The sequence below is a fragment of the Etheostoma cragini genome, chromosome 9, assembly GCF_013103735.1.
Source record: "Etheostoma cragini isolate CJK2018 chromosome 9, CSU_Ecrag_1.0, whole genome shotgun sequence".
NCBI lineage: Eukaryota > Metazoa > Chordata > Actinopteri > Perciformes > Percidae > Etheostoma > Etheostoma cragini.
In genome coordinates, this window is record NC_048415.1 from 4,489,841 (window position 1) to 4,503,786 (window position 13,946).

A 13,946-nucleotide genomic window follows, 5' to 3' on the forward strand; every position below is an offset into this window, starting at 1 on the left:
TCAAATAAATGTACAGATTTTATTTTATCACAGAAACATGAAATGATAATCCCTAAATGTACATCAAACAACCCATTCCATATATTGTGCAGTAAAAGACTGTCAAAATAGTGTTAATAGTTAGAAATATAACTGTTTTAAATTCTGTATGTGTGTTGTATCATATTATCCCTTCTTCCCTGAACATATTTCCTCTCTTCCCATTTGATTTATTCTCATCTCTTAATCTCCTTCCATCTCATCCTATCTCACCCTATTTCGTTCCTTTTCATCATTGCTTCCATCTCTTCCCATCGCCCCTGAATAACCTCACGTCACTCTCTCCATCTTATAGTAAAAGGCAAAACAGTGCAGATCCTCGACGTTTCCTATCAAACTGTGTCATGTCATTCCGTCTTCCCTCCTTGCTGAATGAGCAGTAGAGCAGAGTCTCAATGAAGTGCAGGCAGTCACTGGACTTGATGGCGTGGACTGCCACAAACACAAAACACAATCCAGTCTCAGTGTGAGAGACAACAGCAGACAAGACTCTTTTCTCCTCATCACAACAGGAAAGACCTCACAGATGGGTTTGTCTCACTCTCTCTCTTTCTCCTTCCACCCTCCATCTCCAGTCTCACGCCTTTATGTAAGGTTCATTATTTTCAGTGTTATCATTAAATCCATGTGCAAATGGGGCAAACTATTTGCAATGCTGACCCTTCTCTTCTCTCTCTGTTACCATAAGCAGTAAGGGCCTCAATGCTGTAAACTGTGTTCTCATTCAGCAGTAACTTGTTGGGTGTATTAGGACATAACACATTCAGGAAAATCCATTTTTTTACCTCTTTGATGCTCATAGTTTTTAAGTTTTTTTCCATGAAATCGTTAAAGTATTTATCAAAAGGAAGGTAAGAAGTTAAAAAGGAAAGTAGAAAATGTGAGAAACCAATAAAAAAGCACTCTATAAAACTAAACTGTAATCACTTCTGGAAAAACCTAGATTGCATTCCATATTTTTTGATATCCAATGAAAATGTTTCTGAAAGACTCACTTTCTAGTATATGTCACGCAAACGCAAAGTGTAGTCATAGTGATGCTACTGTGTTTCTCCCAGCATTTCATCAGGCTCATATTGACCAACAGCATAAATAAACAAAACAATTGCTTACTAATTTTGTGTACCCTTTCCAGTCGGGTGAAAGGTTAGGGAAAGATCATGGTTATGGCAAGAGAAAACATGGTTGACCCCCCTTGAAATGCTTGTTTTTCACTCATACACGGTGGTTTAACTTCTCAACTTGCTGAGAAGATAAACCACAGGTGATGTACAGGTGTACTCCAGAACCCAATGTTGAAACTGGAGAGGGCAGTGAAACACTCAGCCGGAGGCTAAATTACTCTTAAAAGAATATAGCATTGAGTTAGCCCAAAAGAACACCTGGTTAAGGTTAGGGAGAGATTGGGGTTACAGGTAATAAAAGGCATTAGTGGAAGGTCTGTGACGGGATCCAACTCCACAACCTCAACCTCCCACTCTTACTTTCCGCCTCACTGGGCAAACTGCTTCCTGCGTTGGCACTGAGCGTGGGATGTAAATCGTGAGTTGCAGAATCATCCAATATGGGATCATCTGAAGGATGAGGGCATAATATCACACAATACTTTTTAAAGGAAATTATTTTTAGGCCAAAAGTCCTGAGAGGAGTATAAAATCTCTTTGGTCTACTATTACTTGGCACACACATTATAAAACAGAAAGATGGAGATAAGGGGATAATATGACTAATGACAGAGTGCCACGCATCTACCCACCACTGTCCAGCTCTCAAATCATTCAGCCCCTGTTTGCCTAATCTATGTTTCATCCCATCCCATACTGGGAGCTTGCCCAAGTGCTTGAGTGGTATTACACAAAAAAGTGTTTTTTCACAAATTTCTCTTGAATTTGTGCCAGGCAAAAGGTATTTATTGCAATTTAGTAGCATCTTTGTTCATTGAAAGACATATCAGCGTGAAAGTGCTGTAACGGCCATAATACCTGAGAGGAGTGCTGGTAAGCCTTTCACATTCCCATCACAGCGAGGTGTGTGTTTTGCTCTCACATCTTAGCAGGGGAGCCCGTGTGAAAAATCCAAATTGTTCACTGCAAATATTTGTGTACCTGTTTACGCTTTTTTTTGTCAAAATGCATGTTAGGCACTGCCAAAAATCTAAAACATAATTTTGGTAGGTGCTGTGTTGCCTTGGCAACAGTCACCACATTAGCCACTTAAAAGGGCCAAAAGGCAATTCCCAGGATGACGCCGTTTACCTTGGCAGCACTCAGAGCTAAGTGTTGTTGGCCCTGACAGCATCCTCCATATCATCACCAAGGTGAGACGGCCGACAGCCGAAACATCCGCTGCCTCGAACTTTCCGGTTGGCAGTTTATTTTGGGTTCACAGGATGCCACTGAGAGCCAAACGTTATTTTATGTATGTGGCTTCAGTGCAGCCTAATGGACAGGAAGACCTCTCCTCTGCCTTTGGAAAACAATGCCAGTTAAAGAACACGGTGGCTCAGTTGCAGTCATAAGACGAACATGTAGAGTTTCTTGGAGACTTTTTCTCAGTTTGTTAAAATTTTACAAAGAACGATATTGTGATACATAGTTATAGTTTAGCCTCAAAGGGGAAACAGCAGCCATGAAGATATTAGTGAGTCCCAGTGGGCGTAATGTCAAAGTTTTCTGGATTATTTCTCTGTTGTTTTGAAGAGAAGACTCAATCACCTTGAACGGGATCTCCTTTACCACTGACCACTGAGCAGCTCAGGACTGTGAGTGTGTAGGTGTGTTTAAGACTCTGTGTGTGAGTGTGTTGCCTGATCATTTGGAGCATGAAGAACAGAAAGAGTTTGCAGATTAAGTGAAGCTCAGGGGATTATGGTCCTTTCCTGTCTGTAAACTGTGAATTAGCCCTGCAGTACCACAGGGGAAAACAGACCCATTACCACAGTCCTGCTGAACTTAACATACAGAATTATCTCATTTACTGGCATCAGACCCAAGATGGCTCATAGGCCTCTCAATGCCAATGGTACTAACATTTTTGTAAAACTTTTGACTTGAGGCTTTTAGAAATGTACATATCTGGGGTCATATCATTGTTGCTCCTATAGATAACTAATATTTGAGGGAAATCTACACTGTAAGCCTCTGACACATCAACCTGCCGGCCATTGGCAGAAAAGGCAGTTGGACTAATCAGTTGGCTCCCGTCACTTAGAAAAGTGCCTCGGAACACACCAAAGCGACGCAGACTTGAGCATACGTTCTGCGTGTGCGCAAGACGTAATACATCTCCATAACAGCAGGCGGTGCTAATCTGTATTGTTAGCCAAAAGTGAAAAACGGAAATGACAAAACATCTCTCTAGTCACTGGTTTCATCAGAGAGTGTTGATAGGAGTCACAAAGGACCCATTTTGTCATTACTTGCCGAATAAAAAAAAGATGGCTAGTAATAAGAAGATACTGGCGTTGTCAGCTCCAGTATTCTCGTGCACTGATTCGCTAGTCAAGGGCTAGCACTCCACCAATCAGATTGATCATTGAGTGCCTGCCCACTGGCCAATTGAACAAGTCACATTGGCCAAAATGGATGCCAAAGGCTTCTCCAACTGACGACGGCACGGAACACACGGAACAAACTCACATAATTGGGTTGGTGCGTCACAGCCTTCCAATGATGAACATCAGGATTTGGTGTCAGAATCCCAGAGAAAAAAACTTTTTTAGAGATGTTGTTTTGTTTCCATAATCAAACAGGAAGTAATCCATGACAGACAAGGTAGCGATACTACCTTTCTTTTCTCCAACAAGAACATTAAATAATAAACCAAAGTGCATCGCAGATTGCTAGTATGTGATTGTGTGTTCAGTCTGAACATGAGGCTGCATTCTACAGTAGACAAGTGGATGCAAACACGTTATTGTTTTTTGACAGAGTAAGCTAAGTATGTTTGCTCTGATTTTAAGGTGTTAGATAACTAAAATGATCACTTACTGAATGCAGTGGTTGCCATTTTTCACTGGGGTCTCAACAAGTATAGTAACGTAGTATAGCAGTTAACATGTCTTGTTGATAGTAACTAGGATCTAGTGGCCCCCTGTTTTACTAACAGTCTCAACATTTCTGTTATTGTTACTGTTGCATCATTGGTCTACTACACAAGTATGTTTGGCCATCTGAGAATGTGGAGTAGTATAAATGCTGGAGACTGTTCATTAGTTGGCAGTGGTATGGTAAAGAAGACCGCATCAATCCACCTGAAAACCAAAGGAACCAATCCAAACCAGGACTCCAATCACTGTAGTCTACCTCAGTTTCAATATTGATTGTTATAGGTCTTCTCTAGTTTGTTCGACATTTTAACTTGCATCTTTAGTCAGACAATCAAAGCACAACAAGTGCTTGGCCAGGAGGCAAAATAATTCAAACTACAACTGTGCAGCATGTTACCATGTAATAGAAAACATCCATCCAGCTATTAATTCATTCATTACGCCACATACATAGAAATATTCTGGGAATAGTTGTGTATCAGTACAATTTATATTTATTCTGCCTCGTTATGACTCTGGTCTATTCAGCTCCGCAATCTTATCTGTTCATTCATCTTCTCTGTCTCTTTCTTCTCTACAACATTTAGTCTTTTCTCTTCTCTTCTTCCCTCTTCTCTCGTCCACAAGGGCTTTGTTGGTTGATTAGTGGCCTATTTTACTTGCTCTGCACACACACACACACACATACACACACACACACACACACACACACACACACACACAGACAGACGAGGTTGTTTGCTTGGAGTATTTTTAGCAACGCACAGACTGAAACATTGTATTGAGTAGGTTTTGACAACAGCAGTGTTATTTAGAATATGTGTGTGGGTGTGTGTGTGTGTCTTCATTACTGAATGTGTGTTTTGATGGAGCATTGCTTGCCAAAGCCCAAATAGTGAGCTCTGTATTTCAGTGAACAGACTTTCTTTCTGCCGTAGTAGTAGTAGTGACGATCACCACCACTGGCCGCTGGACATGGACGTTCCCACACTGCTGACGCCTAAACACACCACCCGATTTGTTCAAAGGGACATGAGGCTTAGATATTAGACACATAACAGAAAGCACCTGCTAATCAATGTGTTTTTGGTGGTAAAATGTTCAACTACAGCGGGAAATTAATTATAAAAAGATTGTCTAGCTGACATGCCCACCCTTCAAAGATTGGCGTAGAACAACTCTACGGTTGTTCTCCCGGCCTCTCCCAAGTGTTAATAAATCAACCATCTAAAAACTTTATCATTTATCTCTATTACATCCTCTTAGACACAGACAATGCATGGATACAATATTAATTGCTGCATATTGTTTTTATGCAGCAATTAAACAATACCCCCCCCCCCCCATCAAACACACACACACACACACACACACACACACAGTGTTTTCAGTTTCCCTCTGTGCACCATAGTCTTTCTGTTCTTCTGGTGGAACTCCAAGATTGGGCTGTTGGTTTAGTTAAGACAAAAGTGGCCCTGCAAATCCTCCAAATGTAAGAGCCCTGAACCCCCCATGGAGCATCAAGAAGCTCGCATGTCAGAACGATAGAAGTAGATAGGGAGAGCAATAACAAATCGCCAAATCCTGGATTTAAAAAGTGATGGACCTGTCAATAAGATTTAAAGAGGGTTGGAGTGGATGAATTAACCTCTCAATGACTCCAGTGTCTGTGGGTATATTACAGTATATACTGTATACACTGTACAGTAGGTTGTATGTATGTACATGTTTAGGCAGGATTTAACTGCATGCTACAACAGAACATCTGACTGTGTGACTGGTGGAATATATCCCATACTATCATGATTAGAATACAAGTTGCAAACATTGAACCAACCTATTGTTATGCAAGTACGTAAGATGTTACATTCAAATCTTTGGGCAAGCCTTGAGTCACCTGGACTTACATATAAATATATGGCTGCATAGCCAGCAAGATAAATTCCATTATAAGGTCAATTTAAATTCCCCAATAACGGAAAAACACTGGATATTTATGAGACTATAAAAGTTAAATATCATAGTGACTTAATTTTTAAGCAAAAAGAATCAAATCAACACAGCGTTGGGGTGTGGTTTTACAGCTACACACAGCAGATAGTTTTAGATCTATGAACACTTTACCAATCTTATGTAAGATGAAAACACCAATGAGGTCACTTTAACCTCTCTATAGAGTACCACTCTCCACACACACACACACACAGGCACAGAGTATTTGAAGCAGAGCAGGCAGACACACCTGAGAACCTGCATGCTCTGTTTGAGGAGGGAGGCCTGTTGTTGCCTGCCTTTAGGCTGGGTTCACACACACACACACACACAAAGACACAAATATACACATGTCTATGGCTAAACATGTTCTATGTGTGTGTTCGTGCGTGTGTGCGTGTGTGTGTGTGTGTTTGTGTGTGTGTGCGTTAGTGTGGGCAGGCGGGCCCTCCATCAGCATCCTGTCACACACAAGATGTTTATCCAATTTGTCAAGATAATCTTTCCTCAAACTGGCTGCCAAGGAGGGTGCCTCTCTCTCTCTTGCTCACTCGCTCAAACACACACAAACACACGCACACACACACACACACACACACACACACACACACACACACACCTGAGAGAAGGTTCATCGATAGCTATTGCTTGGCTTGAAATGGAGGCCAACTGTTCTATCTCTCCAGCAGGTAGCTTATGCGTATTAGTTGTTTTTAGTTGTGATATATTTCATTAAATGCATCTGTAAATTTTGATAGACCCACCTTAGGCTCAAAACCATTAAAGGTTGATTGAAACCCATGAACCAGACTTTAACTTACTGGATTAACTTCTAATTCCCCAGAAAATGAAAAGCAAGAAAAAAAACTGCAATCAATAAAACCAATCAGCCGTTCTCACTTTTAGGATGAAGACTTACATCAGATTTCTCACCATGTCATATGCAAAAGCCTGAGCAAGGTTGTGGTAGTCACATGTACAATAAACTCAAACACAGATTTGAAATTTGTACACAAGCTACCCATTAGGAAGCTTTTATGTTTTCTTCAAAGTTGATAAGAAGCCTAATATAGCAGAAAACTGCATCCATTACCTTCAAACAGATATAAATAAAGTGTTTTTTTTTCCAAAGATTGCATAGTTTCTTGACCTTGAAGCCGGGCCACAAAACTTTAATCAGGTAGTGATTCTCATGACCAATCTGCTAAATGGGCCGGGAACAATATCTTATATTTTCTTCTCAGGATTAGACCTAATTTTGTCAGTTATACCTAAATAAAAACGGAACAGTGATTTGCATAAATAAGCGTACACACCCAGGCAATGCATGCACACACACACTCATAGAAACGGATGCATAATTGCAGCAGCGCTACATAAAACACACTCATATGCTCTTTCACTTGTATGCTCACATGCAAATACACACACGCGCACACACACATGCACATGCACACGCACGCATGCACACACATACACATACATAAAGTCAACAATCCTGGAATGTTGCAAAGCTGATGATTTTCTAATGAATGGTTTCATTGGCCATGGTGGGGATTAGTGTAAAGGGATTGGAAAGGAATATTTACATGGTTTTAATGATTCCACAACTTTATATTTAGAGGTTGGTCTTATCAGCTCCAATCATCTCCCGGTTTTGAAAAAAAAAACTCAGAGTTGTGCGACGGCCCATTTACACGCCTCTGCTACGCACACGTTGGTCTGTCACCTCCGACACCATCTCTAGAGTTAATGTGTAACATATTAAAATGTCTCTAGGAGAGAGAGATGAAAGACTTTAAACACTTTAAAGTCGTGAGCCCATCCCTCATCAAACATTTTAACACTCTCACTTATAAGTTTAGCTTTATGCAATGAAAAGAACAGAAGGCTTCATAAAGATATATAAAATCCCACTAACGCTTCACTAAATGTAGCCGCTTAGCTGGAAACACTCTGCCAACATATCAAAGTGTTAGATTTTCTTGTGATTGTTGAGAAGCTAGAGCATGTAATGTTAAGGCTGTGACATGCTTTGAAACTTTTTAGAGAAATGTGAGGTTACGCGTCGTCCAAGGGCTTCAAGCTCATCGCCCCGGCATTGTTAAGAGGAGCAGTAAAGGACAGTAATCCGTTTTTTGGGATGAAACTTCTGGGATGGGTTCCTACTTATTTTAGTAAGTCTGACAAGTAAACCTTTTCTACAAAACACGCAGGTGTAATTTCTTTAGTAAATGTAAGCTCATAAATCTGTGATCTGTGCACACAAATTAGCATTATTGCAAAATTTGGAATTATTTAAGATAGGCGGTTGTTACACAGATATCTGAATGTTTTCAGGCCATGGACAATCTTAATTGACTGTTTCTTTTGTGCAGTGTTTTCTTTTTCTTGTAGTTTTTTTTTTTTTTACATTTAAACACAATTGTGTTCTGTCTCTGTCTTTCCCTCAACATGTTGCACAGAATAAGTGTGTTTACCTTGTGTCAGTTTGTGGGAAAGAAATATTAATTAGAAGGTATGAATTACATTTATTCGCATCAGTTTAAAAGAATTACTGTACTTTTACAAAGAATTATACTATGTCAGTTTCATCTTGACTGGTTCTCGTCTAACTTCATTTTCACAACCTTATCTCCTGAGTCACAGAGATCTCAAAGAAACGTCCAACATGACACTTTCTGGCGTTGCTACAAAATGATAAATCAAGGATATGTTTGAATTGGCCCAAATACATAACCTGACGCACCAGATGGTTGTATTTTACAGAACCACCATCCGTAATCCATTTTGTTTTGAACGACTAGTCGTGGCCGTCACACACACCTAAACCACACCCACAGCTGCCAGCAGCTCCTCAAAGACTTTTCTCACCAGAAAAAAATGTATTATTATACAAATACATTATATAGGACTTTTCCCTAACCTTAACAAATCAAGCCTGAAATTATTCACAGAGGTGGCAGATCAACAAATGCTCATTTGGGTTGTTATGGTTAGGGTTATGGTTAAAAACATCTTATTTTCACATATTGTTTTAAGGCTGTACTGCGTTATTTTTGTTCACGTTGCCAGGATGCTTTGCCCACCTACACGGCTGGGGAAAATGAGATACCTTGAAGGCTGCAGCTTGACAACCACGTACACACAAACACTGCTGAGGCTTTTCTTATCTGTCTTCCAAGAGAGTCCAATCAAAGACAGATATTTGACTTGATGGCAGCATGGGGCTTTAAAACTAGTTGTAGCCCGCTCTTTGTCTTTATGTCGTGTCTTGTGTCTTTCCCACACACTGTGTCACACACACACACACACACACACACACACACACACACACACAAACACACATATAAACACACACACACACAGAGAAACCCCTCTCTTCTTTGAGGGGAACACAAACTCAAGAACAGACATATCATACAAAAACAGAACGGCCTTATCTTCATGTTTTGCTGTTTTCATGAATGTTAGGATGTTTTTCCTTCAGCACCCAGTGAGGTAAGTAGCCCACACGCACACACACACACACACTCATACACATACAATCATTTATCAAATACACACTGACATAGTAGAGGGAGGATTGGACAGGTTAGGCAGGTTATTTTCCCCTAGACTGGGACTAAACATGAGCTGCTTGCTTTGGAGCAGCTTGCACCATCACCATCCAGTTTACGCACTCACTGGGAATTAGAAATCCCAACAACTCAACGCCAGCAGTTCTAACAGCTCACCTTTGTGTCTCCTTATCGTTATTAGGGCAATGTTGTTGAAGAGTATGAAGGTATGTGGATGGATGTTAAGCAAAGCAGTGGGAAATGTTTGAGTTAGGAGTGGCAGAGTTCAGTTGGTTGCATTTACACACACACTGAAGGGCACTACACATATCTAAAAATGTAATGCCATTAGATGATGCTAGGGTGTCTCTGTCTATGAGCTCATCTGAACTGATTTGAAGTCTTTTAGGACAGGTTCAGTTCTTCATTGTAATTACAAGGCTAATTACAAGTCATATATGAGTAGTAGACTGGTTGCCTGGTGACTGGACAGGGCCAAAGACTTGCCAAGCACAACCCATAGTAAACAGCAAACAGAATGTAAAGTGTTAATTAGTGAGGTTTAGAGGCGCTGGCAGGTATATTTTGTTGCCGTTGGACAGAGCCAGGCTAGCTGTTTCCAGTCTTTATGCTAAGCTAAGCCATCCGGCAGCTGGCTGTGGACAGATATGCAGACAAATGAAGCATCCTTGTAATAATTTGGTTTCCAGCACTCTGCACCAACTTGTACCCACACAATTAATAATTCACTCCCTCGCGGTATATACAGCTTGTTCAGACCCTAAAGTAGAACTAGACCCTAAAAAGATGCAGAATATCATTGTCTTACTTTGAACTGCAAGACCCACCACTCCTAGTTTTTGCCAATAGTAAAATCAGTTGTTCAAGTAATTCATCATATCTTTATACAACCCGACAAGGTGAAAGATAAAGGACTGCCTCCCTGTTTCTCTCTCCATACACATACACACACACACCTGCTGCCCAGGTCAATGTGTATTCCATCATCACATGTGTCTCTTTCTACAGCACTGGCAGACATTAAGTCAGCCAGGCTGCTGGAGTGATGAATAGGCTGCGAACAGCTGAGAGTACTTTCTGTCAGGGAAATAGTCTGAACGTAGATGGTGGAAAGTTGCCTCAGAATAGACAGGAAAAACCCATTCCAACCTGTTCACATCAACATTCTTCAGTGGTCATTCACAAGGTACAGTGGTGCATCTTTGCTGAACATTACGTCAGAAAAGAAGTGAGAAATTCCTGTTTGGTATTCTGGTCCGACCTTCTGCGGTGATGTCTAGTTAGTTCTTCAGTGCAAAACATTCAATTCAATTCAAGTCAATTTTATTTATAGTATCAATTCATAACAAGAGTTATCTCAAGACACTTTACATATAAAGAGAAGGTCTAGACCACACTCTATAATTTACAAGGACCCAACAATTCTATTAGTTTCCTCCAGAGCAAGCTACAAGGCAACAGTGAAGAGGAAAACCTTCCTTTTAGGAAGAAACCCAGGACAAACCCAGGGTCTTGGTATCGTATCTGAAACAAGCTACAGTCATTCATGATGCAGGAAGCTGATGTGTTTTGGTTTGTTCCTGTTGTTCCATGTTAAACATGATACTGCACCAGTAATATTTGGCAAAGACAGGTTTAAGGGTTGACTTTAGCATTAATGCCTGATGATGCTTGATATGTCCAAATATAAGATTACAGGTACGGTACGAGAATGTCACAATGAAATTCTGTTCTGTTTCCATATTAACATAATTGTACCACAAACACTTATCAAAGAAAATAACTTGTTTGAAGACAGGAGTTGGCCTTCAAATTTCCATCTGGAAGCAAATGTGAAACTGTGAAAACAGTGTTCTATAACCAAAAACATAGAAAAACAAAAAGCCCCCTGGAGGAATGGAGCGGTTGTTAAGCAGAGAATGAGAGCAAATCACTTAGTAGAATGAAAGTGGAGAATAACCAAATTGTGTGTTCCTTATGGCATATATAAGAATAAACTTAATGATTACAACAAATAGATGAAACAGACGAGACAGTCTTTCTTCTCTAAAATCATTACTGAAAATAACAGCATTAAAGTGTTTTTCTCCATTGTTGATCAAATTACTAATTTACCATCTGCAACCCCATCAGAGATGCTGCCTACTGAAAAATGTGAAGAATTTGCTACATTTTTCAACAACAACATCATAGCTATCAGGCAGAATATTAGTGCATCAAGGGCTACAAATCATCCTACCCTCCAGGAATCCTATTCTCCAGGAATATGACTGCTACCATGCCTCATTTTCTGCCATTGACCTAAAAAAATTAAAGGAAAATATTGGACAGCTCAGGTACCCCACCTGCTGCTTGGACCCTCTCCCCAACCTGTTTTTTAAAAGCACATGAGGTATTAGAAATTATAAACACATCTCTCAACACAGGCGTATTTCCTGCAGCGCTTAAAACAGCTGTCATTAAACCACTCCTCAAGAGCAATCTTGATGCAACAGCAATCTGCCATTTCTCAGCAAGATAATTTAAAAAAACTGTTTCCTTTCAGCTCAGCAACTGTTTAATGTCAAACAACCGTCTGGACATTTATCAATCAGGCTTTTGGCCCCAACATAGCACAGAAACCCCACTTATTTAAGTTGTGAATAATGTGCATACAAACAGTGATTCTAAGAAATGATCTGTTCTTGTACTCCTGGATCTCAGCGTCGCCTTTGATACCGTTAACCATCAGATTTTATTACACAGATAAGATAAATGGGTCAGCCTGTCTGGTCCAGTCTTAAACTGGTTTAGAACTTACCTGCAGGACAGGAAATTCTTTGTGTCCATTGGGTATTTTGTCTCAGACAAAATGGGCATTATGCATGGAGTTCCCCAAGGTTCAATTCTTGGACCATTATTGATTCATCTTTACATGCTCCCACTTGCACATGTTATAAAGAAACACAACCTAAATTACCGTAACTGTACAGATGATTCGCAGCTATTCATGTTCACAGCTGTACATGCATCTCATACTCTTATGATCTTAATTTGTGGATGTCAGAGAGCTTCCTACAACTAAACAAGGATAAAACAGAAATACTTATCTTTAGTGCTGAGGCTCAGAAGTTGTGGCTTATCTCAGTTCTCTGTCTTTGGAAAGCAAATGGAAGCCAGAAATCTGGATGTAATGTCAGACAGTGAACTAAATTTGAAGCGTCATATCAATCAAGTCACAAATTTAGCTTTCTACCACCAAAACATTTCTAAATAAAGTGTCTTTCTGTCAAAAGCAAACTCTGAAAAATTGATTCATGCATTTGTAACGAGTAGATTAGATTATTGTAACAGTCGGTTCACCGGCACCTCGAAAACTGCTGTGCAGCGACTACAATTAATTAAAAAAATGCGGCTGCAAGCATTCTGACTAGAACAAAGAAGTTTGAACACATTACACCTGTCTTTAGACTTTTACACTGGCTTCCAGTCAAGACTAGAATTAATTTTAAGATTCTGCTACTAGTTTATAAAGCTCTCATGGCCTTGCACCTCAGTTAATTGTAGACAATGCTTGTTAGATATGAATGAACAAGAACCCTCAGATCCCCAGGCAACGGTCTCTTAACCATCTCTCCCTGCTTTCTGTGTCTATGCCGCAATGATATGGAACTGGCAGTGGAACTGAGAGAGGCTTCGAACACTTAAAAAAACGGGGTAAAAACGCTGCTTTTTGCAAAAGTCTAATTAAGTCTGAATAACCGAGTTTGTCGCTGTTAAATCTTTAGTGTGTGTGTGCGTGTGTGTGTTTGTGCATGCATGCGTGCTTGTGTGCGTGCATGTTCTATACATGTTTTGTATATATTTTACTCTGTTTAATTGAACAGAGAATTTTTTTTTCACTTTTGTACAAAGCACATTGTGTTACATTAACTTATTTTTCAATAGAAACAAAGTTTGATTGATTGATTGATTGATCGATTGATTGATTATTGATAATGCGACAACTTAAATTTAGGATTCCAAATCACAAAAAAGTGGCATATATTTCCAAAAGAAAGGTACTGTTAAAAGTACAGCAACAACAAAACTGGATTCAAAAAAGTATTAGCTCTCAAATTAGCCAGTAAGAACTCTAGTTAAAGATCAACATGCATTCCCTATCGAAAGCACAACTGTAAATACAATAATGTTTTAAAGCCATTAGATTAAAGATGAATGTCAACATTTGTTTGGTCGCAGATCTGACAAAATGAAATACAGTAAAATAAAAGTTTTGCATGTCATATTGACTTCCCATTATACCT

The 13,946-nt window shown here is 39.8% G+C and overlaps 1 long non-coding RNA gene across 1 annotated transcript in view; it reads left to right on the top strand.

Annotated features, from left to right (window-relative positions):
• Window positions 1-13,946, top strand: part of LOC117951013 — a 20,103-nt gene continuing 6,157 nt past the window's right edge. The window contains exons 1-2 of the long non-coding RNA XR_004658024.1: window positions 1-101; window positions 4,903-4,909. This is a non-coding gene — a long non-coding RNA (uncharacterized LOC117951013). The remainder of the gene's footprint in view (window positions 102-4,902; window positions 4,910-13,946) is intronic.